Source organism: Hemicordylus capensis, chromosome 5 (genome assembly GCF_027244095.1).
Source record: "Hemicordylus capensis ecotype Gifberg chromosome 5, rHemCap1.1.pri, whole genome shotgun sequence".
NCBI classification, from domain to species: domain Eukaryota; kingdom Metazoa; phylum Chordata; class Lepidosauria; order Squamata; family Cordylidae; genus Hemicordylus; species Hemicordylus capensis.
Genome location: NC_069661.1, coordinates 158,237,323 through 158,257,213, shown reverse-complemented (window position 1 = coordinate 158,257,213; position 19,891 = coordinate 158,237,323). Strand labels below are relative to the sequence as shown.

The 19,891-nt window shown below is 43.3% G+C and overlaps 1 pseudogene; it reads left to right on the top strand.

Annotated features, from left to right (window-relative positions):
* Nucleotides 1-3,649: 3,649 nt before the first annotated feature.
* On the top strand, nt 3,650-3,768 carry LOC128328619 (uncharacterized; annotated as a pseudogene).
* Nucleotides 3,769-19,891: the final 16,123 nt, after the last annotated feature.

Sequence of the window (19,891 nt, the reverse complement as noted above, 5' to 3'; positions counted from 1 at the left end):
TGAAGCGACAAGCCCAATATCTGCAAGATTCATAGGCAAACAAAACCAGTACTATGGCCCGAAGAGACAGCCCAAGGTTACCAATGCAAGATTAGGGCCTAAAACAGTCAGTTAGCAAGCACAGATGTCAAGACTCAAGGCTGCATGGGAGACATATATTATCACCAAAAGTAGATACAGAGTGAGTGAAGACAAATGGCAAGCCCTCTGGTTAAACTCAGACACTTTCCTCTTGGTACAGAGGAAAGGTACAGAGACCTAAATTGGAATATGGGGAGCTTTAGGCCCACATTAGCTTCTGAAATAATGCTTCCAGTCTTTGCATTTTGAGATGTCTGAATATCCTCCTGTACAAAAGGTTCCACCCTAAATGTCAGGTGGCTTCAGAAGTGAGACAAGGGGAGACACGCACCCCTTCAGACCAGTAGTTTGCCCCTTTACCTGCCCCCCTTTCTGTTCCAAAAATCAAACATGTGGGATACAGCTCACCCACTCATAAATGCACTTTGCCTTCTCTGCACCCCCATTTTTCCCTAGTTTTCCCATTGATGCCAGTATGTGCAATCCAAGGCCTAGCCTTATAATTAAGCAGGATGACATTGCCTGTCTCAGATGATAAATTTTGGGCACTGTTGAATAGTTGAAAACCAACAATTACTTTGTTTTTATGCCTTTTTACCAATGTGAGGGGCATCATTTGGATGTTTTGCCTCCAGTATGAAGTGCTTTGGGTTATCTCTGACAAAACCAGTGTAGCTAAAAACACTAATAAAAATGTACTGTTTTATAGCATTTTGTGCATCTTTGTACACTCCACTATTGCCACAATTTGCCCAGTCTGCCATGCAGACTCTTAGGGATATTGAACAGAACTGGGACAGATTCTCGTGTGTCTTTCAAGGATCAGATATGCTACATCAGTGCAAGGGGCCATGATATGTAGGCAGCAAGCTGGTTAGCTGTCACTGAAATAAATGGGGCTGCAGCAGTTCAAATTCATATACTTCAACTTGACTGAAGTGGGTTATTAGTCTAGCAAAAGAGTACAAAGGATAGCATCTGTAAGAAAAGCAAGGCCTCTATGACTTTCCAACTTGGGCTTTAACAAATGAAATAGTGCCAGCTCATAAAAAGCTGCACTCGGTGTGGAATAACAATTCCAAATCAGCATGTGAACGGAGAGCTGAGCCAATGCAACAAAAGCATTTCTGGGACAATGTGATCAATAAATTGCAGCCTGTGTCAGGAATTGGATTAACATATCCTAGATCCAGTGAAAAGGACATATGTAGCATCATCAGAAAGGTTGGCGCACAGGGCACTGCTGTAATCAAGGCAAACTACAGTCCTTGTAAAGCATGAATATGGAATGTTGCATTAGTTTCAGAGAGGAAAGTCAAGAACACCTAATCACAGCTATCTTTTGGACCAAAAAAGAATGTTGGATTGGAAACAGAAAAATTGGAACAATCCAGCCATGTAGGGAAATGAAAGAAATTGCAAATTAAACAATGTAATAGAATAAAATTGATTTCATACCTTAGTTCTGGTTTGTTGTTTAGAGCTTGTTTAGATCTTTGAAATTATTTTTAAATGCAGCCAATTCCACCACTTCACTTCCTTGGAACATTTCAGAATAATGCATTTCAAAATACTGGTTTTATACTCATATTCAGTAAAATAGTGGCATATCTGTCACTTCTTAAATGCTTGCCTATGGATGGAGTAGGGGTTCTAATCTGCTGTAATAAACTGTTTATTTCATCCAAAATAAAAAGGTGGGAATGTGTGTAACTGGCTAGATTAAGCAAGACTTTGCCTTTTGATTACTACATGAAGAGGAGAGTTGAAAGTACTATGGGCTAGGAATCTTTAGTTTATGCATCAGTTCACTGTTGGACATCATTACTAGTTCTGTGTGTGGCCCAAAATGTCAGATTCTGACAAGACACAACACAACACAACACAACACAAATGGGCCAATGTCAGGAGGACCCTTGTCAGATCCCCACCCCAATGGTGGTATCATACTGTGTGGTTGAAGAACCTTGAATTGTCTGTCAAACCCTGTCCCCCTCTGCCCTCTCCTCCTCCCTGTCCTTCTCCCCTCCTTTATCCGTGACCAAGCGAGGGCAGGGAACAGGCTGTGTTGTTTCCTTTTTACTCCAGAAGAAGCATTTAAGCCAATGCCTTCCCATCTGCAGGTTAAGTTTAAAGGGGACATTTCCTAAGTGGCCTGAGTGCTCTTGGAAAACAGAGTTTTTCTTGAGCCAGAAGTATGACTGTAGCCTAATTTTCTTTAAGTACCCCAAAGCACCTGTACCACTCAAAGATCTAGAAGGAACATTATAGAAGAAAATCCTTTTTTTAAACTCAAACTGCAGAAAGCATGTGTACGCTACCTCTGGAGCGAATATAAAGCAATATCCAGCTCTGTCCCCTGCTCCACCCAGTAAAAAGGGAAGAGGATGAAGAGGGAGCCGTTTTCAACAGACTTGTTGAAGTTCTGACAGAGTTCCAGAACAGCATGGAGCTTCCCTACAGTTCAGACTGTTGAAGGCTCCCTGATGTCACTGTGGAAATTTCTCCAACAATAATAAAGAGGTTAGAAATGTCAAAAGTTAAGCGTTTGATCTATAGGAGTATTGTTCTGTATCTGTCCAGGCTGAGAATAGTGGTGGTGCCAGAAACAAATCTTGGGGATGGAGGTGGCATGTTAAGGTCAAGGTGTCTTTTGTGGGGATTTGCTTTTTCTCATGTTAGATTTCTGAAAGAGAAATATCTATATTTCACATTGTTTTAATTAGCTGTATATTCACATCCAAAACATATTTCCTCTGAAGTGAGTTGGCTGAATTAAAGATAAAGGTAAAGTGTGCCGTAGAGTCAGTGTCGACTCCTGGCGACCACAGAGCCCTGTGGTTGTCTTTGGTAGAATACAGGAGGGGTTTACCATTGCCATCTCCCCTGAAGTATGAGATGATGCCTTTCAGCATCTTCCTATAGCGCTGCTGCCTGATATAGATGTTTTCCATAGTCTGGGAAACATACCAGCGGGGATTCAAAGCGGCAGCCTCTGGCTTGGTAGGCAAGCCATTTCTCCGCTGCACCATTAGGTGGCTAGTTGACTGAATTGGATAGAGTTAATTTTCAAGCAAGCATGCTTTTGACCTGCAACTTAATTTCAATTGCCAGTTTATGATTCAGTTATAATTTACAGGTACTAGCAGACATATATTTGTCTGGTTAAGACATAATAATGGAAAACCCTATTTCATTTGCTCATCAGGGTTTGTTCCTTCTTTCCTCCCTCACCTTTAGCTAGGGGCAGCTCTATAATGAAGTGGTGACAGCCACAGGATGACGTGTAGAGCCCCCACCACTTCTCCCCATAGGGCATCGCCTCATCTGCTTGCTACTGCATCTTTTTGTTGGAACAGGCCTCCACTTCAGGCCTCCCTCTATTCAGGCTTCCCTTCATTTTGCTCCTAAGTGTCTCCCAGGATGAACCAGAACCCCAGCTCCAGATTGTACAAAGCCAGAGATTACCAAAGAAAAAATTGCATTTCGAAATAAAGTTTGGGTGTAAGCTCACCTCATACCTATACTTCTCACTATCTAAGGGCTGTAGCTCTGAGTGACAGTCAGGGAAGACCGGCCACACTACCCTGAACGCGCCCGATTTTGTCTGATCTTGGAAGCTAAGCAGAGTCAGGCCTGGTTAGTACTTGGATGGGAGACACCTGGGAATACCGGGTGTTGTCGGCTTTAGGAGAGTAGAGCTGTTCTTGTGGTAGCAAGCATGACTTGTCCCATTAGCTAAGCAGGGTCCGCCCTGGTTGCATATGAATGGGAGACTTGATGTGTCTCTGTAAGCACTGTAAGATATTCCCCTCAGGGGATGGAGCTGCTCTGGGAAGAGCAGAAGGTTCCAAGTTCCCTCCCTGGCTTCTCCAGGATAGGGCTGAGAGAGATTCCTGCCTGCAACCTTGGAGAAGCCATTGCCAATCTGTGAAGACAATATTGAGCTAGATAGACCAGTGGTCTGCCTCAGTATATGGCAGCTGCCTATGTTCCTGCCTATGACCCCAGGAAAGCTAAATTGGCAGAATCAAGCCCATTATGCAAGCCAAATATCTTACAGAATTGAAAGCCAAATATGTTACGGAATTGAATTCTAAATGAAGACACAATATCTTTCAGGGAATTTGTTTCCCTTTCTCACTTTTTAGATCAGTATAGGAAATAGAACCCTAGATTAAGTCTTTGCCAGAAACTAAATTAAAGATCCTGACTACCGAGGTACCAACATTCTAGGTACCTATATTTCCCAGGAAAGAGCTCCTGAATGTCAAAGACAATAGTACAAGAGGAAGTATTTGGACTCTGAGAGGAACTGGTTTCCATTCCTTATCTTCACAATAGGACAGAATCAATCAGGTCAAGCCTCAAAGGAATTTTCTTTTAACTGCCCGCATCCTTGCCCTTGCCCCTTTGAATAGGAAAGATTCCAGAACTATTGAAATAGGTTGTTATTCCCAGTCAATTTGGGATATATCCCTCCAAAGAAAACCACATGGCTCTGTGGTCGCCAAGAGCTGACACCAACTCAACGACACACTTTGCTTTACCCCAAGCTCAGAGTAGTACTTTGTGGCATTCACCTTACTGTAGACCCAGACAGAACATCTGTTAAATCACTCCCAGAGACCTTTGACTGTGCAGATAACTGTCTGTCAAAACAGAGAGCTCTTCTGCTACCCCAGCTTCTAAAAACATGAGCATGAGAAAGGGAGCCAGCCAGCCAATGCGGCGAGAGCAACCACCAATGCCAAATGTCCACTTGCTGCTAAAATAAGCAGCGAGCAGTGGACAATATCAGTGGTTTCTCTCACTGTGCCAGCTGGCTCCCTGTCCTCTCTCTCTCACACACACACATGTGCATGAGATGTATTTTGGATCATTGTGATAAAAAGAAGAAGAAACAGACAGCATTTCATTGTTTCCAACCTGATTCAGAAATTGCAATTTAAATACAGCTTCTTCCGGATTTCTTTATAGTTGTGTAAGAAGGGGAATCAAAAGAATAAATAAATATTGGGGGGGGGGATGCATTCGCAGATTTCCATTGGTCATACTATTTTCAATGAGGATGCAGCACAGATCCATTGAAAGGAACAATGAACCCAATCAGAATCCCAATCTCTTTAAAATTAGAGAAAATTGTCCCATGCATTGTGAAAGAAAACGTTACAGCTTTACGCATTGATATACTCAAACACAAACCTGGTATGCTACAGTACAGACTGCATTAATCAGGCCTCTGAAATGTGTTGCTCATTATGGTGTGGTGCACCTTATGCTAATTGTCTTGGTAGCACCAGGATGTTTATATTCTTCTACTTCATTGAAATTGTTTAGAGTGATTCTATATTACACTTCTTAAGAGCTGGAAAGCACCAGTAGTTTTTATAGCAATGATCAAAGAAGGTCCTGCTGTGGCAATATCACAAGAGAAGAAAACTTTTGCTATGATTTCATTCCTAAATTGCAAAAAGAATTCATTTATATTCTTTACAGCCAGCAAAATAGAGGACTTATAACCAATGACAATAGAGTTTCAATAGAGAAAGGTAGCAAAGTTTAATTTGAGAAGCATTTGACCCTTCTGCTCCTGTTCTTTAATCAAACTAGGTTTTTTTAAAAAGACATTGAAGCACAATGACACATGCCTTTTATAATCCATCATCACTAGTGATGGTAAATCAATTGATAATCAATTCATAATTGCTCAGTTACTACAGCTTTAGTATTACACCATGCTGCTATCAGTGAAAGGCTGGTTTTAGATATCAGTTCTAGAATACTATGATTAATGGCTATTGCTTTTTAAAATCCATACAGTTGGAGTATTTTGGGATACAGTTTTTAAATGTTCAAAATAAAAGGGGGGAAATGCTGGACACACAGATTTCAGTTTCCAGAATAGTCTTCAGGCAGACAAAATAGCAGACAAAGTGAGATAATGATATGAATTTTGAAAGGACTTAATACCAGTTAGAAACAAGGTAATGAAAGTTAGCCCATTGCTTCTATCTCAATAGAATTAACCATTCTAATCACACTCTAATTTAAAAATGAATTGTCAGCAAAGAATTTATTTGAACTCCAAAATGTTTTCTTCAGTTTCCCATTTTCATTTGTAGAACTTTCTTCCAGTATATTTTAAGGTGTTTTAAAAAAAAAGTTTGTGGCACAATTTAAAAGGGCAGTTTATATTTATTTGCATAGCTTAGCTATATAAATAGAACATTAATGAACCTATTTCGATCTGTGGCTGCCAAATTTGTGCTCATAATTATATATTTGCAATTGCATGTGTATGTTACTGGAGCAAAATATAGAAGAACATTTTGGTAAATATACAATATAGGTTGTAGATTTGGTTTAAAGAGTTGGAATTTTAAAATCAGTTATGTTAGACAAAAGATTTCTGCTCGTGAGAAAAATTTACCTCTATGAATAGTCACATTGTGGTGGGCCTTTGAAGATATCAGGCCTATGTTTATCAAAGGAGTGCAACATTTGCTTTTATTCAGGATAGGGCTATGCTGACTTTTTTTTTTAGGTTAATATTTTTAAGGTTGATATTCAGACCAAAATGTGTTGTTAATATATTTAATAAAATAGTTCCCCTTAATTGCAGAATTTCAATTAATTCTCTAATTTTTAATATGTTTTGTGTGCTAAAATTAAATTAAATAGAACTTGGACTTCCTCTGAACCTTTTAACTTGCATTTATTTTGAATCTGATAGCATCATCAATGTTCCTGAGTGGATCGATCCTTATACCACTTGGGAGTAAATCAAAGAGTGCTTCCTACTTTCTAGTTGGTTTGAATACTAAGAATCCAAAGGCACAGTCATTGTTCAAATTTAGAAATAATTGTCTGTCACAATTTAAATGTATATTTATCCAGTCAATTGAGCTGAAGGTAGCTGAAGTCAACCTTTATTGTAATCATTTCTTCTTTGGTTGGCCTTGATTTTTACCCCTCATCTCAATATCACTCTGATAGCTTGATAGTTAGTGTATGTCCCATAGTGGATCCCAGGATGTAAGGGGAGATCACAACCTATGCCCTGCAGAGAAAGGCGACGAGGGGTTGAAGAGCAGGGAGTTCATTCACCTTCTTCCCTTCTCTCCTCTCTCTCTTTGGTTTGTCCCCTTGTCCGTTCCTGCCACAGGGTGCTTAAGCCTCCCGTTCTGTAATCAGTAGTCAATACCAATTGTCTAAATACTGCCTACAATCCAGGCAAGTCTCCCAGTTGTCAAGCTCCTATTTCACAGAACGCCAGCCCCCACAAGAATGGCCTGTACTGTGGACTCCCTGTGCTCACCCATGTCCACTTCCTGTCCATTCAGCAATTCAAATGTGAGATTGGCCAAAACTTCTGCTGAACCCAGAACTGCCACTGAACCTGTCAGACATTTGCTCAACAGGCATGGGTGTGCCATGCTTGGATGCCCATTTTAAATTTTTAATTCAAACACCACATAGTGTTGTGATGTTGGCCACTACTTCTATGTCGCCCAATGAAGCTGTATTAAATGTATGAGGTAAATAGAGAAGGATAGTGTTTGGACAAACAGGTTGGTTAGGTTGCATGGTTCATATATGAAGATAATAATGGCTGCTTGTAAATCTTCTTACTCAGCATGTTCAGTCTTTTGTTTTTAATATAGATGAGTTGAGGTTTAAGCAGGAAACTTTAAAACAACTTCTTAGGATATGTTTATATCTATGAAAATATAGAGGCTGTTCTTACAACCAGCCTAACCCAGCCTGGAGCAGTCCAGCCTGGGTTAGGTTGGCCATGAGAAGTGGCAAGATCCTTGAGGATCCCTCCTCTCCCTGCCCACCTAACCCTGTAAACAAACCCGGCTGTTAGCTGATGTTAAGGGTGTGCTTGCACCTGTAACCTGGCTGCCGGGTATCAGCCCAAGGAGACACAGCCCAAGGAGACACAGTTCAGCCCAAGGAGACACAGAGATGACCACATAAAGTGCCCATCTGATAGGGGAATAATGCAATGAGTATGCTGCACATTGCATTTTGTGATGCCTGAAGGCCGCAACAACAAGTTCCAGGCCCGGACCCCTCCACTCTGCTCTGTGCTTAATGGAGCTGCACAGAGCAGGGCTGTCCATGTGGGAACACGCAGCGGACTCCTCCCACCATCACCGTCATTGTCTGTGGGGAAGGTAAGGTTTACCCGGCCTTCCCTACCCTCACCCACGCACAATGATGATTGTGAGAATCTCCTCATAGAAAGAACAAACCAACCAAAAGTCAAGCACAATGCAACAAATTTTAAGAGTCACTGTCATAAATGCTTCTCAGATTTCACATTTTCATTTATAAACATACTTCTTTAACTTTAATGTTGTGTATTTCTTCTGCCAGGGCATAACATTCCCATGCTATTAGGCAAATCACTTGATTTTCCTGTGCCACTTTGAATCTCAAACCTTTCCTCCTCAGTAAGTTGCTGGTACTTAGAACATGTTTAAGGACATTATTCAAGGTATATTGAAACAATTGTATTGAAGATGGCAACTATTGACAGCCATTACACATTCTGCATAGCAGTTTTTATAAAACCAAAGATTTATATACATAAGAATTTTTTTTAAAGAATGGAACATGGTTTACTGTTACATAAATTAAACAATATGAACATTGATGTGATTTAAAGTGAGAAGTAAAAATAGGACTCTGAGATAAAAATGATTGAAAAGTTGATGTAAAACCAATGTGATTTACGCCTAGAAATTGAAGCAGAAAGGGAAAATAAAAGCAATTCAAAAAACTGATGCAGTTCTCAGTGAGCAATGAAAATGGTGAGCTCAAATAAGATCGATGTAAAACTTGAAGCGATTTAAAATAAGGATTGGAGACTGGGAGCTAAAATAAGTGCATCTGAAAATGTGATTTAAAGGAATGACTGGAAACAAAGGCCTGGAGTGGAATTAACTCTAAAGTTCATAAGGTTTGAAGTGAGACACGGAAATCTGCAAAAGACCAAAGGCCTCTGCAGATGAGTAACTGTGGATATACAACCAAAGTCTGTGGAAATGGCACCGAAGACAAGGAAATCTCCGAAATCCAGTCTTCTACTCTAGTATTCTACTCCACCGTGCGGCTTATGGAGTGACATGGTGCAAAGCATTACTATTTGGGTTGTGAAGATAAAATGCACGGTGAAAAAAGGGTTGAATTAAATGTGGGGGGGCAACTTCTGTGGGGCCCCCAATTTAGGATGTATAAACTGGCTTGAAGTTCGCCCTCATACTGGACCGAACTTGGTTCATCTTGAACTCGAGCCAGACCCCCTGGCCAGCCGGCTTGGGCCTGGCTCAGGGGTTCTAACATTAAAAATATATATATTATTATTTTATAGAATCATTCACCAGCGGGTCAGGCAGCCTTGGGGGTGATAGTGTGGCCACGGGGTGTGTATCTCCGCAGTCTCCCTCTCTCCACCCCTGCTGGCCTCCCCCTGGTCCTCTTAGGGCCATTTTGTCCCATTCCCCGGACATTCCAGTCCTTTCCCTGGTGCCAGTGGCCATTTGGGAGGCCGCTGCACACATTTGCAAATGGACCTGCCGGTGAGTGATTCTAATTATTATTGTTGTTTACACAGTCAGACAGGTGTTATTGACTGGTTTGTTTTACCCAGACATCGAGTCCTATTTATTATTATTATTTCTTGTTTACACAGTCAGACCGGTGTTATTGACTGGTTTGTTTTATCCAGACATCAATTCCTTCCCAAGGACCTGGGATGGCTGAATTTTATGGTCAGTGTTGTTGCTATTATAGATTATTATTATTATTTCTTGTTTACACAGTCAGACAGGTGTTATTGACTGGTTTGTTTTATCCAGACATCGAGTCCTTCCCAAGGACCTGGGATGGCTGAATTCTATTGTCAATTGTTATAGATATCGTTGCAGAATATAGGCTGTTACCAGTAAAGCTGTTTTTTGTAATTGGCTAATGGTGATTTCTGTGGCCCCTATGGTGTTGAGGTGCTCTTCAAGGTCTTTTGGAACTGCACCCAGGGCGCCAATTACCACTGGAATTATTTTGGTCTTTTTCTGCCACAGCCTTTCAAATTCAAATTGTAGATCTTTGTATTTGGTGATATTTTCTATTTCTTTTTCTTCTCTTCTACTATACCCTGGTATTGCTATGTCAATTATTTTGACTTGTTTTTCTTTCTTCTCGACTACAGTTATTAGTGTATTGTGTGGCAGATGTTTGTCTGTTTGTAGTTGGAAGTCCCATAATATTTTTACAGCTTCTATTTCTTCAACTTTTTCAATTTTATGGTCCCACCAATTTTTGGCTACAGGTAGCTTGTATTTTTTGCAGATGTTCCAGTGTATCATCCCTGCTACCTTGTCATGCCTTTGTTTGTTGTCAGTCTGTGCGATCTTTTTACAACAGCTGATTAGGTGGTCCAGGTTTCATCTGCTTCTTTACAAAGGCGGCACTTGCTGTTTGTGGTTGATTTTTCTACTTTTGCTCTTATTGCATTTGTTCTTAGTGTTATTATTATTATTATTTAAATGTTAGAACCCCCAAACTGGCTCGAATTCAAGCCAAGCTAGGGGGTTTGTTTAATGGCACAAAACCAAACTTGCTCGATTATGTTCAGGTCTGATTCAGACTTGAACCAAACCAGGCAAACCGGTTTTGTGCACACCCCTACCCCAATTTTCCATGATGAAAAATACAACAGAATCACTGCAAGCCCACCCCCTTTCCTGTGAAGCCTTATTTGCACTCAAAGGAGATTTTGATGCTCCATGTGCCAGAGCTGGGCCACATACATGGCTGGGGGAGGAAAGCCAGGTGTGATGATGAATCTATAAAACCCATCTAAAATTCCCTGGCACAGTCCAGTTTCTGCCATATGCAGATCTGCTGGTGTGGGGAATTGCTGGAGAGGGTAGCCCTGATTTCCAGCTACTCTGGGTGAGTAGGACAGCCATTTCAGGGCACAAGCAAGAATGCACATGTCCACATGAGTGGAAGGGCTGGCAGGGAACATGTTTTGACAGTCAGTTGGTGGCAGTCTCTAAGAGAGGGAGAGCTGTCACTGGGGCACCCATTCCTGCATAGAACAACACTGGCTCGATATAGAGCCCCAATGAGAGAGCTGTCCATGGGAGAAGGGGTCATTTTGCCATCAGGCTCAGCAATTCTCACCCCTCCCCTCTGATAGTCCTTCTCATCAGTGATAAGAGGATGGACCCATGGCCTGGCATTCTCTTGAGCCTGGGTCAGCATGTTCATTCTGTTCTGCTGCTGCTTCTGAACACCCCAACTGGACCACTGCTGACTATAGTGACAGGCTTTGCTCGTGAGTAAGACTAGGGCATGCAAACCTCCCAGGGGAAGGGCCTGGGGGCCTCTTCCCAACCTTGCTGTGGAAAAAATAGAACTCAGCTACTCTAGTCTCCTGGTTGGGGCTGCCTTTTAAACCTGACCCCAGGCACACCCCCGCCAAATGTCCTGCTCCAAACTAGGGATATGCACAAACCTGTTTGGAGGCCCTTTTATGGACCTCCAAACAGGTTCAAACACTGGGCGCTTCGAATGTTCAGTGGAGGTGGGGGGTAGGACTTTAAGAGTGGGGAAGGTGTACTTACCCCTCCCCCTGCCAGTGCTGGAGTTGTATAAAATCCCTTGGGGTGGCAGCGTACCTCCTTGCCACCCTTTCTTCTTCTTCAGCCAGAAGTGGCCAGAAGTGGCTGGAAGTACTAGGTGCATGCACACACATTGCAATCGCACACACGCCTGTCTGAGGTGTGTGAGCGCACATGCAATGTCCACATACACGCACACTCAGTTCTTCTGGCCGAAGGGATGGCAGGGAGGTACGCTGCCACCCCAAGGGATTTTTCACAACTACATTGCCAGCAGGGGGGAAGCGGGGTGAGAGGTAAGTGCACCCCAGCCTTAAAGTCCTACCCTTCACCCCTTGGAGCCACCCCCATCCAGTTTCATGCACATTCCTACTCCCAGCACTATGATGGGGAGTCTTGCTTATGTAGTTACCTGGAGTGCTTGTGAACATACACCATTGCGACTTCCTTCTTGGGAACTACATAATATCCACCTTGTCATCCTGTCCCCTTTCTCTCCTGCTTGCCAGGAGGGGGGAGCAGAGGGACAGAGGGACAGAGTGGGAACAGGGAATGCCCCTGTGTGACCATCCTGCTTGACAGGCTGACAAGCCTGGGATGGAACATGGTGGTGTCCCTGTTTCTGGGCAACTGCATTGCTGGATTGGAGACATGAGGGGCAGGGCTGGTGTTTGGAGAGGCTGCCAACGGGAAGCACCACAGGCATGGAGTGGGCATGATCCCAGGTGCATCTGTGCTGCCTCCTCTATGATTGTGGTTTGAAAATCAGCATGAAACTGGTTACAGCAGCAGCCCAGTTTGGATGTAACCCTCCGGCAGCCAAAACGGAGGTCTTGGCGGCAAACCTTTGTGCAAACCAAAGATTCAATTTGGAATTTGGTGAGGCAAACCAGCGTTCGCTTTTGCCAGAAAACCACAGTTCCATGAATTCAGAGTACTAGACTTTCAATCTCTGTGCCATTTAACTCTGGTTTCATGTTGCATCTGAATCCACCCAATATGTGTGGTTTATTTCATTTTGGGGCATACATTCCTAACTTCTTTTGCAAATTCTTCTGTCCCCTAATCAGAATTATGGGTATGCAAGCCAGCTTGGTTCGAGCCTGGCTTGACAGTGAACTGGCTCGGCTCAACAGGTTCAGGATCAAACTAGACTGGCTTTGGCCGGTCCAAGTTCGAAACAAACCAGGCCTGTTTGATCCAAGCTGGTTCAGAGCTCTGCTGGTAAAGGGGAATCCAATGAGGATCCCCCTTTACCAGTAAAGAGGTGGGGGAGGTGGGGGGCTTCCCTAAGGGTAGAACAGGTGGGAGAGGAGTCATTTGGTACTTACAAGCCCCATTGGTGGTGGAGCAGCAGAGGGGGTGGCCATGGCAGCTCCCCCCACTCCCACTAGCTTCAGCAGTGGTCAGCAGTGGCCCAGTCGGGTCTCTGCACATGAGTGAAGGCCATTTTAGTGACCTCTGCACATGTGCAGAGGCCATCTGAAAAGCCCATTTTTCTGGATTGAGATTTGCACATCCCTAATCTGAAGTCCTGGAACATGAAAATATATAGAGACCTCTTCATAAATATTTGGATGTTGTGTATTCAGAAACATTGACAATACAGCTATGGATATCACCTCTTGACTTTGTGGGACTTTGTGAGTACATCTGCATATACCCATAGACTGAAAGATGAACAATGCTCTTTATAATGATCTCATTGCGACCATATGCGGATGTATAAGTTGCTGAGTTCACTTTTCTTGTAAACTGAGAAGGTTATTGTGTCTCTTGGAAACATCATTCATTAATTAGAATTTACATCCCACACATCTTTTGAACAATTCTTTAGTGCTATTTTGATGGTTAGGGTGGTAAGATGATGGTTAGGGTGATCAGAAGGTGAGTGTTTAACATGAGTTAAGAGTAATGAATGGAACAGGAGGAGAATTCAAAATATTTCAATTGGTGATGAATTTTAATGACCCATTTACCCATATGAGTAGAGCCATACATGTATACCTACACACACATGGATAGATTTATTAAGCAAAATTGGCCAATGCATGGCTGTAAATTGAGACTCAATTTAGCACAGTTGTTTAATACACAGTTCACAAAAAGCTGTTGTGTATATGATGGGGCAAATCATGCAGACAAGAGCAGTGACTGAATTTTGCTTACAGTAAAATTGTGATGTGCATGTGATGGTTCTTGACACAGGAAACATCCAAGGAATTTTGCCATAAAAAAGAAGAGTTTTAATAAGACTACTGTCTTATTTGCAGACATAGTACAGTCCTGCCTCAACAGAAAATGTTATTCTTAATATAGATGTGTTGTGAGTGCCACTAGCAGTGGTCGTCCTGTTGAGAGGCTGGTCTGCTAAACAAATTCTTCATCTAATGCTAAAACTTGAAAAGCAATTAGGTTAGAGTTACCACTGGATTCTGCCCAAAGTGAAACAATTCCAACAATTCCAATTTGTATTTCCATGGAAGAAACATCATTGGAATTATTCTGCCAGACATTGTCGAAATGGGGGGAAACTCACTCTTATTAGTCTTATTAGATGGAGTAAATGACAGCAGGTTTTATGCAAAAACTAATCCACTTTATACTTTTTTGGTACAATAAAACATTCTATCTTAAGTGAAGATTAGGGAGGAAACCAATACAGCATTGAAACTGACGGTATTCTTGCTTTAATAGTCCACATGTTACAAAACATCGAAGAATCATTCCAAGGACTTGTAGTTTCTTTTTATCATTTTGTGTGTTCAGATTCAATAGGAACCAAAAATTTGTAGCTGCAAAGTTTTGTCAGTCACAGTGGTAATAAGCACAGTATGCCCACTTGTCATGCTTTTTGAAAGTACAGCCAACATATGCTCGTTCCCAATATTCAATTTTATGAAACAGACTTGCTTGTCATCTGAGCTTTTGTTTCTTTGTTTGTTTGGTTCCTTCACAATGCTCTTTGAGAACTGACTTTACCAAAGTCTCTTGCAAAGTTCTCACCTTGGAGCCTTGTGCAACTGCTGCCATCTGTAAGCTGTGATAGACTTGTAGAATGTCAGATTTCTTGGAGACTGGTGAGCTCATTTAAAACGGTCGTAAGGGAAGGCTAATGCTGTCTGCGAAAAAGCACCAATTTGTTTGATAACTGCAACAAAATATTAGGGAGGGAAGATAGATAAGCCAATGATGAAGCAATAATGAGCAACCAAGGGAAGCCTTTAAAAAGCACTTAGAATTCACAGCCTTCACTCATCTCTCTTCTGTTTTGCAGTTCTCACTTTTTTTTCTGTTTAAAAGGCAATTTCCCCCTTACTGCTTCCAGCTAATTTTTATATTACTGTTTGTATTGGTTACGTCTCTCCCATTCTCCTCCTTCTCTCCTTTCATTATAATTTCTTCCTTCATTAAGCTATCATCCTTTTAAATGTAATTATCTGCATTCGCTGTCCTTTCAGTGAGTCTGTATCTAGTACTTGTCTTAATAGACTGCTTTATTATGTCATGTTTCTAACACATTATGTTTCCTTTTCTCTAAATGGATTGGTTATATAGAGCTCAATAAAAAAGAACCACGAAATCAGATGACTTTTCATATCACTTTCACGCTATTCTTCAGCTCAAACCACTGCTATCATCATTGCCCGCCCCGTGCCCATATGCTTGTTGTGGGCCCTATAAAGTCAACAAGACTTTACAAGAATATCACACAGTTGAAGGAAGAAGCTTTCCAATAAAGATCGCTAAGCTGTTTCTCCACTGAACTAATTGTTGTTTTCTATCAGGCCTTGGTGCCACTTCTTTAGTTTTGTTCAGGTGTTATGTTCCCTGGGCAGGGCAAATGCATGGGAGGGCAGCAGGATCATGCCCACTAGGCATAGTCTCGCATCAATATTCTTGTTAGCCCTGTTCCCCGGGCCTCTTTGTATTGAGTATTTGTCTGCTCATGGTGGTGCCAAACATACAGATGCAAGAAGTAGTTTAGGAATCATCCTGTTCACAGCTTTAGGTGCACTGAAGTTGCAGGAAAGATTAGAAGTGCAGGGTACATTGGTGGTCACCCTGAAGCATATTGTGGTGAATAGTAGCTCACAAGCCAATCCCTCTAAGCTCACCTGCTTGCAGGAAACAGGAAGGAGAGTCCGCCTTGGGCAATTAAGACCTCATTGATCTCAGTGGTTTGTAGTTCGGAAATGATTATAGCAGCAGGAGCTTTTTTGGTTCCAAAAAGGAACTGACATTGAAGAAGGAGAAGTAGCCTTAGGTCTTCTTCACCAAAGCTTTGAACCAGGATGGAGTCTAGCAAGGACTACTTATTAGGGATGTGCGAACCGGCTCGAGCTCGAATCGGTTTGACATTGAACTTGGCCAGTTCAAAGGTTTGTCTCTGGCTTGCCCAAAAGCCAAACCAGACCCACTTCAGCTTGAACCCAAGCCGAACCCCGCCCCGGTTCTAACAACAACAACAACAACAACAACAACAAAAATTGTGCTGCCACAAAAAATGGTGCTGCCACAGCCATGGGAGAGTGTCTGGAGGTTCCCCCTCTCCCTGCCAGCCTCCAGTCTGTCTTAATCTGGCCTGGACTGGGTGGTTTACGGGCTGTTTTCAGCCGTTTTTGGCCATGTCACAAAGACAGCCGGTGTGCATGTGTGACCACTTCCAAAATAGCCATCGCCAGTGTGAAGAGGCCCAGAATGGGCCAAAGACGGCCTGTAAACTGTCCAAACTGGGCTGGATTGAGATGGGGCGGGCAAGGGAGAGGGGTATTTTAACTCAGCTTGTGTTTTGAGTTTTGAGTGTTGAGTTTTAATATGTGTTGAGTTTTAATATGACTGGGTCTGTTTGGAGATGGGGAGACAGGGGATGTATCCACAGATTATGGGGCAACTATTTCAGTGGTGGTGTGGAATAGAAGAAGTAACATTAACAGATCCTTAGGCCATTGCAGGGGAAGCGAAATCAGAAACTTAATTGCTGTTTCCCCTTCCGGCTGTCCTGCCAGCTCTTTGACCTTGGACAGCAGTGCCAACCACACATACTCACCTTGCTTCTTTATGATGCCAGGCTAGTCCAGAATAAACTGGAAATCATCCATGTTCTGATTCTGGATGAAGGAGCTGGTATCACGAGACTTGGTTGGGGGATGCTGATATCCCAGTCTGCTCCAAGCATCTCCCTCCTGAGTACTCTGTTGAGCAGCGGGTGAGGGACCTTGGATGGGGAAGTGGAGTAGATGTGGTCTATAAGAACAGCATCTCCCTTGCCAGGATCCCTGCCAAAGTGTCTCACCATATTTATTTATGTATTTATTTAGATTTATATGTCGCCCTACTCCCATAGGACTCAGGGCAGCTTACAAGCAATAACATACAAAGCAACACAGTTCTATAAAATACAACATACATAACATCATAACCACAACCCCATGCAGTACTCATTACAAGACATAATAACTATGGATTACCAGATCATTCTACGACCAGCTATCTCAGCAACGAAACACCCGACGGAAAATTTCCATCTTGCATGCCTTACGGAAAGCCAGCAAATCATGGAGAGCTCTGATATTATCCAGGAGACACATCTTAAGTTTGGGGACTAGGGATAGACTGGGACTTCTGTTGGTGTACCAAGAGAGTCCCTAACTGAGCTGATGGACTTGGTCCTGGACTTGGTCATGGAAATTTAGGACCAACAAAGGGAAGTACTTTTTCACACAACGCATAATCAACTCATGGAATTCTCTGCCACAAGATATGGTGGCAGTCAACAACCTGGATGGCTTTAAGAGGGGTTTAGATAACTTCATAGAAGAGAGATCTATCAATGGCTACTAGTTTGAGGGCTATAGTAGGGGTGTGCACGGAACCGGTTGCCCCAGTTCAGTTCAAGTCCAGACCAGACTCAAACCAGACCGGGCCAGTTAGGTCCGGCACCCCCTCGAACCCCCTCAGTTCAGTCTGGTCCGGGGAGGGGGATTCGCAAACATTTTTGAAAGGGTTTTTTGGTTACTTACCAGCTTCTGGGGAGTTACTGGAGGTGGTGGCGGGTGTGGGTGGGTCTCCGGAGGTTCCCCCTGGCCTCCCTTACAGCCCAAACCTGCCCATTCGGCTGTCCCTTCGGCCCGTTCAGGCCTTCCTCCTCTGGCGTGGTGGCTATTTTGGAGGCCGCCACACCTGCAATTGGCCTCTGCGTGACCCAGGCCAAAGAGCTGGCCGAACGGGCTGGTTTGGGCTGTAAGGGAGGCCGGCAGGGTAGGGGGAACCCCTCTCATAGACCTCCCCTGCCGCCTCCAGCAACTCTCCTGAATGGTGTAATCTGCGAACCCCCCAGTCGGAGGGTGTTCACTCCGGGGTTGGACCAAACAGAGGGTGTTTTGGTTCAACCCCAAACCATTGAACTGAGCAGGTTTGACATTGAACATATTCAAGTCGAACCTGTTTGCACATCCCTAGGCTTCAGGCCACCTGCAGCCTCAGAGGCAGGATGCTTCTGAATACCAGGTGCAGGGGAGTTACAGCAGGAGAGAGGGCATACCCTCAACTCCTGCCTGTAGGCTTCCTGTGGCATCTGGTGGGCCACTGTGTGAAACAGGATGCTGGACTGTGTGAAACAGGATGCCTTGGGCCTGATCCAGCAGGGCTGTTCTTATGTTCTTATGTCTCGGGCTTCATGTTGGCTTGTGGTGGTGGTAGACTTCAATGTTCACTTTGGGACCAATTTGTCTGGGGAAGCTCAAGAGTTCATAGAGTCCATGACAACTATGGGCCTATCCCAAGTGGTCTCGGGACCAACACATATTGTTGGTTACACGGATGTTCTGGTCTTTCACTCTGAACAGGGTAGTGTTCCTTGGGTGGGGACTCCTGTGATTTCCCCATTGTCATGGATGGACCACCATCTGGTAAGGTTGGACTCACAACCATGCCCTACCTCTACAGGGGTGAAGGGCCTGGTAGGATAGTCTGCTCAAGAAGGTTATTGGATCCAATAGGATTCCCAGAATCCTTGGAGGGATTTAGTGTTGGCTTTGCTGGTAACCCTTTGAACACTCTGGTGGAGTACTGGGACAACCAGCTCACTAGGGCAGTGGACACTATTGCTCCTAAGCGTCCTCTCGAACTTGCTTCGAAATTTACCCCTTGGTATATGGAAGAACTACTGGGGCTAAAGTGGTGAGGTAGATGGCTAGAGGGCAATTGGAGAAAGACTCAACTTGAATCCAACAGATTATTACATAGAGTGCACTGGAAGGTCTATGCTCAGGCAATACATGTGGGAAAGAAGCGATTCTTTTCTGCCCGCATCACATCCACAAGTTCACATCCAATGGAGTTGCTCAGGGTTGTGAAGGGGCTAGTGTGTGACCCTTCACCCTTGAATATGTACTTGGAACCAACAATTACTCGCTGTGATCATTTTAATGATTTTTTGCTGGACAAAATCTCTCAACTTACATTCAAACTCCACAATTGTTACAGTGTATGATGTTGAGATGTATCTTTGATGTGTATCTTTGCACCCGCTGACACCATGAGATTGTAAGCAAATATTGCCTTATCCTCACACAACCATATTTGCATAGCTGGCTCCTGCCTTTGTCCAGAAGGACCCTTTAAAGTTACTAAGTCCATCTAGCTATGGACCCTGCTGTTTTGCTCAGAAACTCCTTACCCTCCAGAGAGGGAGACAACATCTGATTGACTCAGGAACTGCCTTAGGGCACAATTTTGGGTATAAGTACCCCAGCCAGGGCACAATGGCTTTGGATTCTGCTTAGACTCAGTTAGGATTCTGCCTAGATTCAACCAGCCTACAGATTCACACATATGCAAGCTGTGGCCACTGCCTCTCGTTCTTCATCCCCACTTCACCCCAGGAGGCACCCTTGCCCAGCCACCGTGCAACCAACGCGCCTAGGAAGGATAGGTAATGCTAACATCTTGCCTCTCCTTAAGCTGTCTTGCTGCTTCCCCCTGAGTCCTTCCCTGTTCTCCAGACAGGGAATTTTTATTGCAAGCCTCTAAGTAGGCTGTTATTCAGGAATTTAGACAAATTATTGCAAGCCTCTGACCAAGACTTTCACTCAGAACACTAGCCAAATTATTGAATTGCCTAACCAAATTATATTTTTGTTAAAAATTATATTTTTAACTCCCCA